This window comes from Pseudopipra pipra, chromosome 9, assembly GCF_036250125.1.
Source record: "Pseudopipra pipra isolate bDixPip1 chromosome 9, bDixPip1.hap1, whole genome shotgun sequence".
NCBI lineage: Eukaryota > Metazoa > Chordata > Aves > Passeriformes > Pipridae > Pseudopipra > Pseudopipra pipra.
In genome coordinates this window covers 8,088,850-8,099,121 of record NC_087557.1, presented here as the reverse complement: position 1 = coordinate 8,099,121, position 10,272 = coordinate 8,088,850, and the positions used below count along the sequence as shown (strand labels likewise).

The following is a 10,272-nucleotide window of genomic DNA, read 5'->3' as shown; positions in this document are numbered from 1 at the left end:
CTTATGCAATAGAACTATTTGTCTGCATCTGTCAAGTTTCATAAGTGTGGCACTTCCAATTCTATTTTTTTAAATTAATTATCTTAAATCAGGTTAGAATCATGAACTAAGTTGGAATCGCTGTTAAATGTAAAAACAACCTGAGAGGACCAGAGAATTAGTGCTGCCATCGTTTGACCAGGTTCACCACATCAGAAGAACCTTCTTTACCCCGAGAGCCCACATTTAGGAAAAGTTGCATATTACACTGAAACTCATTGCACATTCAAAATCAGCAAAATTTTCTCTGTAAAACAGTTACTATAAAATCTTCTAGTGCCATTTTAGACACACCTCAGCAAAGAGAATGGTACTTGAAATGAAATGGCAAGAGTCTAAGAAAAAAAAATTACATGTCCTTTACAAGCACTGAAAAACAGTATTGCTTTCTAAATGTCTGCTAAAATAACACACATTCTACTTAAGTGCACAATACGACCTAATGCAAGATGTGGGCATTCTTTTTCCCTACTCTGATATAATGCAAACAGAGCAAGTAACAGAGAAGCCCTTACAACCTCATATACATCTTTATTATGGTAACCTTTGTATTATGCCTCTTGTGAACCCACAATATAGATTTCCACACTTCCATTCACTGAATCAGGAAATCCTTCAGTGTTTTGTTTTTCAGTAGGGACAAAAAACCAGCACAAACATGAAAACGATGCACTTTGTGGATAGAAGAAAGACCAGCTTCCCTATGTCACACTAAAATTTGCTAAAATGAAATAAAACTAGACAGAAAGAAAAGGTGAGTGTAGGAAAGAAGCAGGAGGAAGTTTAGCTCTGTCTCTGAATGAAAGTGTATTTTTTCAGCAGGTTTACAAATCTACAGGAAAGGCTTGGATGGGCTGTGATATCACTATCTCATCAATCCTTGCAAACCTGAAAAGGCAATAGCATCAAGATGGATGAAAGAGCCTGTGCTGTTTGCAGTACACTGTGTGTGCTGGTCCACGCACTTACGAGTTATAAGTATGTTTTTGAAACAAAACATTTTAAGAAAGCTATTTCATTTCTTTCTGCAGACAGCACTCTGTATTGCCTCAGGGACAAGTTACCTGAAGATTATTTTCTAGTTGTCTTTGTTGTTGTTGCCAGAAGGCCTCAAAGAATGAAAAGGTGCTTTTGAAGGATAGAAAAGATATTCTGTAAGGGCATTGCAGGCTCACTGGCCATTTACTGTTATTCTTTTTCTCTTTGCATTAGGTTTTACAGCCCTTCTCAGCAAGTTGCCTTTGAAAGTATTTTTAGAGATACTAAATGTACTTATGATAGTTTTACTTTATACAAGTGAAACCAAGAACATAACAGGGTTATTTGGGGGTTGCTTATCACAACTGTATGATTGTGACCTTAACCTAAACCTGGAAATCCTCACATCAATTTAATGGATTTTGAGTTAAGCCCTAAGAAAACATTGGTTTCATTAGTGAGTTTAAAATAGACATGCATTTAAAAAGATTTACTTGTTCCTTTTACACAGTTCAGAGGCTCAGATTCTACTACCTGTTTCTGTAGTTCTGTAATAGTAAGAGTACAGACTTTGGCATGGATTGCAAGGAGAGTCTCATAACATTATAAACTCACTCTCACTTTCTCTCTAACTCAAACAATGTAGAAAGCAATTAATTATTGAAACAATCCAATAGCTTGCAACATATGAAGTGAAATAGTACCAGTTTTGCAATGATTGAGGGAGGGTTAGAACCTGTATCTACTAACATTTCTCTGTGATAAGCTTCATGTGCTACTAAATTCCATTGAAGTCTCTCTAGTAAAAATCACTGTAGTCACAAAAAAAAGGCACCCTATTTTATATGCTTAAAAGACTTATATGTAAGTAAATAAACTTTAATCTTGGGGTGGGGGTAGAGGAGACTAGGTGAAGGAGTGAAGGAAAAGATATGGAGGAAAGGTGTTTTAAGATCTGTATTTTTCATTCTTACTATGCAATCTATTTTAAATTACAAAAAAACTGATTTTTCCCCAGGGTGAGTTTGTTTTGCCCAACAACAGTAGTTGGCAAACCGTCTCCTGTCTTAACTCCTGAGCTTTCCCACCGTGTTTTGACCACCAACCCATAGGATGAGTGAGTGGCTGGCTGTTAGCCAAGGCTGACCCCCCACACCTCCCAGCACTGATACAGAAACATCCCCAAAGGTATTATACTTCTCTTAACATATTGGTCTCACGCTGGGGGACACTGATGTCGCATAAACTAAGTTTGGGTTAATGCATGGAGCTAAGCCTGTATAATACTCTCCACAAACAACTACAAATTCAAGACATACAACCTCAGTTCACTAAAGTTTTGACCTGGAAGTGCAGACCTCTGCTTCCAAGTTAGTAAGGGGAAGAAAAAAAGCCCAAACGATTCTTCTAAATAGGGAAAATTATCAGTGGTAGCTGATCCTCAAAGAATGTAATTTTAAAAGGAAGAAAAGATGCATTGGGGGGAAAAAATAGCATATTGAAAAAGATTTAAAAAGAAAAGTTTTAAAATCAGCTACAATTTCAAATGAAGTAAGTAAACAATAAGTTAAAAGTTCCAATGACCTCACTGGGTTATGGAAATAGTTTCGTAATATTATCTAACAGTGAGTCACTAAAACATGGCCACTTCAACCTACACAAAAGACAGTCTCACAAAAACAAGGCACGACAGTCTGCTGAGCTCTCTCAGAGGCTACAAAAGCTCAAAGGTAAACTTTTATCAGGGTGCTGAATTATTTTTTCACATACTTAAAACTTCTCAGAGACAGTAAGTCATGCAAATGATAAACACCCCACCATACAATATAGATTCTCACTGGTAAGAAGGAAAACAACCCAAGAGGACACTGATACAAGTCCTGAAGTCATGGGACAAAATCACAGTTCAGCACTTTCTGAATGCCTGGGCTGTAACTCCTAGAAGAGATGTGTGATGCCAGAGGAGCCCTGGCTCACTGAAATGGGTCACATCTATAAGGGTTGGGTGAAAGGGTCAAGGATTCTGGAGCTTTGGCTGTAGACCAGGCAAAGGAAGAACACAACACAATTATACTGACTATGACCTTGCTTGATTCTACTCTAGGTGAACAGCTGACTAGAGACGGTGCTTCTTCACAATCTGGTCAGTCACAAATGTCCCTTCAGAAAAGGCCTGAGCCATGTAAGCTTTGTTTTTAAAATACAGCAAATATATATATATATATATATATATATATATAAAATATAGCTTTTTGTCAGACTAAATTTGTGAGAGAAAACCAACAAACTTAATAAAATCCCAATGAAAATACTAAAGAACCTTTGGGAAGTTCTGTAGCCATTCTATAAAATGCATCAGGTAGAACACGTATTGTAACTGAGGATGGAGAGACCTACAGTGCAAAACTGAAGAGTTTTGCAGACACCTGCCTGCACGTGGCTGTGCTGAGTTCTCTCTGACCAAACCTGGCTAAACACAGACCTGTTTGCTGTGTCACTGCTCACTGATGACCCCTCCTGCCCTGTCACAGTCACCTCCACAGTAAGTGAGCAATTCCTGTCTCAGTGCTGGAGAAGTGGAGAGTGAAATAGGAAAGAAAGTGTGTATTGTGAACTCCAACTCTGTTACAACCATGCTGGCCATGTTGATTCCTCCTTGATTAAGCAAAAATAGAATCAGATCACTGATCTTACATAGAACAAAGAAAATTTGGCTATACATTTTTTTCACTGGGATTAATTTAGATCTTTGAAACATGATATTGTATAGTAGAGTGATTCATGGAAGATTCGGAAATAAAGTTAGAGGAAGAGTGCATGAAACCTTGAGAAGCCAATTAAGTTCTCTGGATTCCACTGAGGTCATTGGAAATGCAGTGAAGGCTTAGTCTTAGCTTGGCCTGGCTCAGCTGTTATTTGTTATCTTTACCAATTCTCATATTTTACATCTCTAGAAGAGGTTTGCCAGCTGCTGCATATACAGCTATTGTACAACATAAGCTGGTATAGTATATAGGACAATTATTCATTTAAATAGGTCTATTAATCATTATAGTTTGTCATTTGGCACATAAAATGGGCTTGTATTCATTTTTTTTCTGTATGAAGTAGGCATTTTAAAATCTTTCACTGTCAAACAAGGCTGTTACACAGGCAGTGCAATCTTTAATGCTGTTTATTTATCAAACTTAATGTAATAGGATTCCTTGACATGGTACACTGATGAAGAAGTGAGGTTTATTTTCAGAATGCTGAAAAAGTGAACATCTAGTAGCTGATGTTCTTCGCACTCTCTGTAATGCACAAATATGTACTGCCTCAACAGGCAATAATTTCTACAGCAACCCACAGGTTTTGTAAAATGCAATGAAAAAGCTTGCTGTAAGACCTGTTAATCACTGAAAAGTGATATTGTGAGCTACAGCTGCGGTCCAGTGATTCACAGATCTGGTAATAAACCAGTGACAGATGATCTCAGTTGTTGCAATATAAGAAGCATTAGCAACTCCTGGATTTAGGTAAAGTGGTGTATTATATATCCTAACTAAGGGATTGGTATGTAAAAACAATTCCCTCCTGCAATGATATGCAGCTTCTCATGGTCTCCAGAGGAAACAAGATCTTTTTTAGTTCATACTGAAATAAAAACCAAACCAAGTTGGGTTTTTTGTTTGCTCTTTTTAAGGGAGAGAATAAAAAGCATTACAAATCACTGTTACCAGTACAGCAAAACTTTAAATGTTCTGTGTGATAAATGTTTACTGTAGGTTATATGTGCATGAGATCTGCAATTGTACTTTCTCTATTTGTCAGGTGCAATTACTTACTATGTACTAAAGCACACAAACAAAAGCACAAAAACCATTTACCCAGTGTTAATTACATTACTTTTGACAATCAAAATAAGATGGCTCTCCAACTTCTTTCTTTCCCAAGCCCAACCTCCTCTATCTTATTATAAGAGAGATGAAAAGTCTTCGGGTAGAATTCAGGAGCAGAGTTCAATCAAGAGATATATTAAAATAAAAAAGAACCTAATATTACCACAGTGTATACGCACTCACACAAGGATTTGTGATATTTCTCAAGTACCATTGTTAAAAAAGCAGAATTGCAGTGTTTATCATAGGTATAGTGACTTTTGCAAGAACAGGCACAATATTTTATAGTGTTCCCGTCAATAGATCTTTCCACTCATAATACAACTCATTAGGGAATGTGCAGGTTCATAAACCAGAATTTTCCAAAAGCAAGTGATAAGCCACCAAATACAGAAGTGATTCTGGTATTCAGGCAGTATTTATAGTGAATCCTATAAATGCAAAGTAAAAGAGATCATGACAAGAGCTAGTTCTTCGAATATTGCACAAAGCACTGAGCAGATACATCCACCTTTCCCCAGACCAGGCAAACAACTTTGTCTGTAGCTAGTCCCTGTTCCGTGGTGATTTGGCCAAAAAAAGAATGGTGATCTAAACCAACAGCAAACAAAAAAATATTCCGGTTCGTTTTGGTTTTGTTTTTTTTCTTTATGGAAACATTCCCATGGGAGAAAATAGAACTGTATTTTTTTCTACGTGAAAATGAGAGAGAACAGACTTACCAGAGAGCAGCCTTGTGATACAGGGTTAAGCTGGCTCTTAAAACAGGCACAGGTGGAATCTGAATGTGCTCAGCTTACCTGTTGGGGGGGTGGGAAGAAAACACTAACCAGCAGTATAGAAGGCAGGCATGGCTCTCCAAAAACAGCTCGGTAAATCTGACTCACCCCACGTGTGTTTCTCTTTTCCTTCAGTTATCTCTGCGACTCAGCCACTCTCTTGGCAAGGCAGTGTGTTTTGCTGAATCAGCAGACAGGTGAACAAAGGAAAAGCAGTTTGGTTCTGGTTGGCACCCTGAGAGGTGCAGGAATGGGCCGGGCAACCAGCAGTGCCAGCGATGGGGAAGGGATGGGCAAGAGCAAGGCTCGTGCCTCTTCAGGCACAGTGAATTCTTAGACTGCCTCGGCTCCAAATCCATCTGCAGTGTCAGGTGCCTTGCCCCTAAAGATACTTAAAACAACAGCTTAAAGAGGAAACTGCATCTGCAGGCCAAATAAACAAGCCTTGGTTTCTCATATCCTAGATCACTCTTTTATACTTTGCCATTGAAACAGAGAAGGAATTACTGGAGGAATTACTTTTTCTCCAAAACTCAGTCTTTTTGAAGAAAAAGAAGCGCTTTTTTCCCCAGTCAACCCTGAGAACATCAACATATGGAGCCTGTTAGACATAAGGGAGAGTGCAATGTGTTTTGAGAAAATTCACAGTTTTCTAACCTAGATAATGTCAGCAGAAATTGCTTTATTTGCATCACATATTATCAAAGCCAAGAGAAGAAAATATATTACAAAAAAAAAAAGGTATTTTTGTAGATCATACAAGAATAAAATTTTAAGAAGACAAGACATATCTGGAGAAGAACTAAATGCCATTTTTAAAGGTTTATATTTTAAATGAATCCAAGAGGCTCAAGTAAGCCTTTTCTTAAGGTATATGTCCCTAATAAATGTCATTCAATAAGAAATAGAGGGGAGAGGATTGGTTTTTTTTCAATCCTAACTCTAAAGCATACACACAGAAAAGCACACACATGAAGACTCTTTAACTGAAAGTAAGAATAAATAAATTTTAAAAGGCTGTTCAGAATTACTGAAATATATTTAATCTATCAAATACATCTTCTCTGTGTTTCTCTGAGCCTGAAGTAGAAAAACATAAATAGAATCTCCTGTGGGTGTGGAGCTATAATATCTGGTTCTTCTCTTACCTCCATCTTTCCTTCATTTCTCGCTATATAGGTTGGAATTGCACCATAACAGAGCCTTGCTCTTTCTGAAATGAACAGCAATTTTGACATTAGACATGCCAAAGCATCATGACTAGAATATATCATATTTCAGTGATTTGTTTTTTCTTTTGGGGGTGGTGGTGGTGGGGGCAGGATTATGACAAAAAAATCCAGCAGAAAAAAAATATTTCCAATGTGTGGCTTCTCTCCCCATCCGAATGTCTTTTGGCAGCAGCACTGACCACAGAGCAATAAGGTGTCATTTATCATCCATTCTGCAAGAAAAATGCAGCTGACAGTTGTAACAAAGAAATGTGGCTTCAAAGTCTCAAGAAAAAAAATAAAGAAAAAGTTAATGAGACTATAATGTCCTTTAGAACTCTGGGAAAACAGAAATAGAGTTTTAAAATCCTCAAGTTTAAGGTCTTTGCATCTTCTCTTTATTTATCTATATATATTTTCATAAAAAAAGAAAAAATTTAATGCTGGGATAAATGTATGGAGTCCTATTTCCATAGTCACAGTATTCTGCTAAAAAAAAAAAAATGGCCCACCAAAACAAAGCAACAAATAAAAGCACTATTTTTTTCTATGAACTGATATTTCATTTTGTTAATTACTACAGTAAAATAATAAAAACTCCTTAAATTCTGGATTCTTCAAAAAACCTCACACCTCAAAACTATTTACTAGTACTAAAAGAAACATCTGCACTGAAGTATTGACTAAAACAGTGCTGATTGTCCTCTATTTCACAGCAAAAATTATTTAAAATTATTTCTATCATAGAAGATTCATGGTCTGCTACAATTCTGAGGACAGAAGTAAAGAATGCTTTTATGGTGTTTTTCAACTTCTCTCCCTATTTCAGATAAAACCATGAGGAAAAGGATTTTTTTTCCATAACCAAAAATTTTGAAATTCAATGAAACAAGTATGATGTGAACCCCGTGAAAGTTCATATTAGTTCCAATTAAAAACCTCAGTTAGCCTATAGAAAAAGAAAAACAAATCAGACACGAGAACTTCACAGCAGATGTAGAAACAAGGTGCTGCATTCTAGTTCCAATAGCCATAAAACAAAACTATCAACACCTCAGATCCCAGCAGTAGTTCATAATTATGTTTTCTGAATTCGTTGTTTGGTCCTACGGTAACACCATAGCAACCCAAGTGAACAAAAAGTAGAATTTATAAAGCAAGTGTTGTGGAGGAAGACCAGTAATGCAAGGGCTGACATCGGTCATTTATTTGGCAGACAGACTTTGGAAAGACAATCAGATTTCACTTGTTCCAGTTGTCCATAAGATGTTTGGTGCCTTGGGTTAGAAATATGTTCTTCACCTGGAACTGTTGTTAGCACAGCAGGATTCTTTCCCTGAATTAGCAGAGCAGAGCAGAACACCTCTGTTTGCTTTGAGCACTGCTTGCTGCTGTTCTGTAGCCATTTCAGAACAAACACCTCACCCTTTCAGACACAGGGGGTCTGGCTTTGCAAAAATGATGCTGATTTGATTTGTGACATTCTTGTTGTTTCCCTATTTCATCAGTTTTAATAAGTATTTATTTGCTTAAACCTGAAGCATCTGGCATAATTCCCCTCTAAACTGATTATTTCTCTTCTGATTAATTTGCTTATCTAAATTAATAACACAATCTATGTTATTTCCCTTGAAATTGGTCTACAAAAATATCAACAGCTAGTAACAATATAGAGAATCTCCTCTGAATATTGTACTTGTTTGTTTGTTGTTTTATAAGCTGAGACTTGGATTCATAGCACGTTCCAAACAATAAATGAATAAATGAACTGCAAGTTATGGTCTCCAGCAGTCAGTGATCAGTTTCTATTTAAACACAGTATATAATGAAGTATAATATTAGGAGCTCAAGCAAATATATAAAATCAGTTAAAAGCTGTAGTCATTATATATGAATACTTTCTAGCAAATGTATTATGTTACTGGATTGCAGTAAGTTATGAAATAAAAATTATTTCATCCTAAGAAATAGTCAAGTTATCACACAAACCCCCAAGAATGTTAAGTGTATCTCAATATTCTCTCCTTGACACTTTTTCTTAATTAGACTCATTTTTCACTAGATTTCCAGAAAAGCATTCAAAGCAAATCATCATAACATTATGAGATGCTACACAAGGGACAGAGAAAGTCTGCAAATTATTCCTTGAGAATGAAAACAAAATACATTTCTGTCAAAATTATGTGTTTTCTCAGGCATTGCAGGCTCCCAAAGATGAGATATACCCAGAAAGCATTAATGTGGAATCTGAGATGCAGAAACTCCAGTAACTATGGACAACTCCCAGGCGGCCTCTTGCCAAAATTTCTTGATGAGTATACAGAGTGCATCCAATTTGGATGTGTACTTTAGCCCTTGGGAAAGTCATTATGTATATAAGGGAAAAACAATCCTCAAGTTTAACAACCAGGAACACACTTGCAAAAAAATCGGGCTATATTTGACTCTGTGTTTCTGTTCTAAGTGACTAATAGAGGGAAATGAGCTAATACAAACAGAGAGAAAGATTGTGTCTACCAGCCTTATCTCTAACATAAGGTGAGAACAACGACTGCAGCTTCTCTTTTCTCCTTTTTCAGGGTAACTCTTCAGAGAGCTCCGATTCAGACCTTGATAAAGTCCACTAAAACCAGATTGCTTGTTTTCCTAACATCACTGAGCACACTTGTTTGACTGCTCCTAAACATCTCTCACCTCTGTAATCCTAAATCTACTCCTGACACTCACTTTTCTCCAAACCAGTTATTCTGTACCAGCACCTTCCCGCCCCCATTTTTGGAACACTTCTCATCACATCTTGCAAGGTCTGTCATCTCCCAAATGAAAAAAATCCCACCCCAACTTAAACACAAACACTGCAATGAGTTTTACATGAAATGGTTTAAGGATAATTTTAGTTCACAATCATGGATCGTGTATCTTAAATCCTCTCCTTTCACGTAACTGTCCTCTGAAAAAACACTGCTCTGGTGTCAACCTTACCTTCCCTCCTATGTCAGTGGTTAATTTTCCCTCTTCAAGCAAAGTAATTTTAACCATGTGTCTCTGGTCATTTTCTATTCCACATTTTAAGTCTTTCTCCAAAAATATTTTGGGCTGCTAATGGAATTATTCAGTAGGAGAAACAACATTTTCCAAATAACTATCTAATAATGTATACCTAAATTCATATTTAAACACACTCATGGTCGACCTGATTTTTTTTCCAACAATACCTACACAACAAAGGGAACTGCTATATCTAAAAATAGAGCATCCAGCTCATTTTAAAGCCTGGCAATTATTGGCACTGTAGTGTTCATAAAAGAGTAAATATTTGAAAAAACAGAGTAGCCACAAGAAAAAGAACCATTATGATAGATGATGGATACATTTCTACAATTT

General features: G+C 36.7%; 1 long non-coding RNA gene across 1 annotated transcript; it reads left to right on the top strand.

Annotated features, from left to right (window-relative positions):
• Positions 1 to 570: 570 nt before the first annotated feature.
• On the top strand, positions 571 to 6,135 carry LOC135418550 (uncharacterized). Its single transcript, XR_010432512.1, has 4 exons — positions 571 to 793; positions 2,036 to 2,205; positions 3,122 to 3,199; positions 5,813 to 6,135. It is a non-coding gene; the product is annotated as an uncharacterized LOC135418550 (long non-coding RNA).
• Positions 6,136 to 10,272: the final 4,137 nt, after the last annotated feature.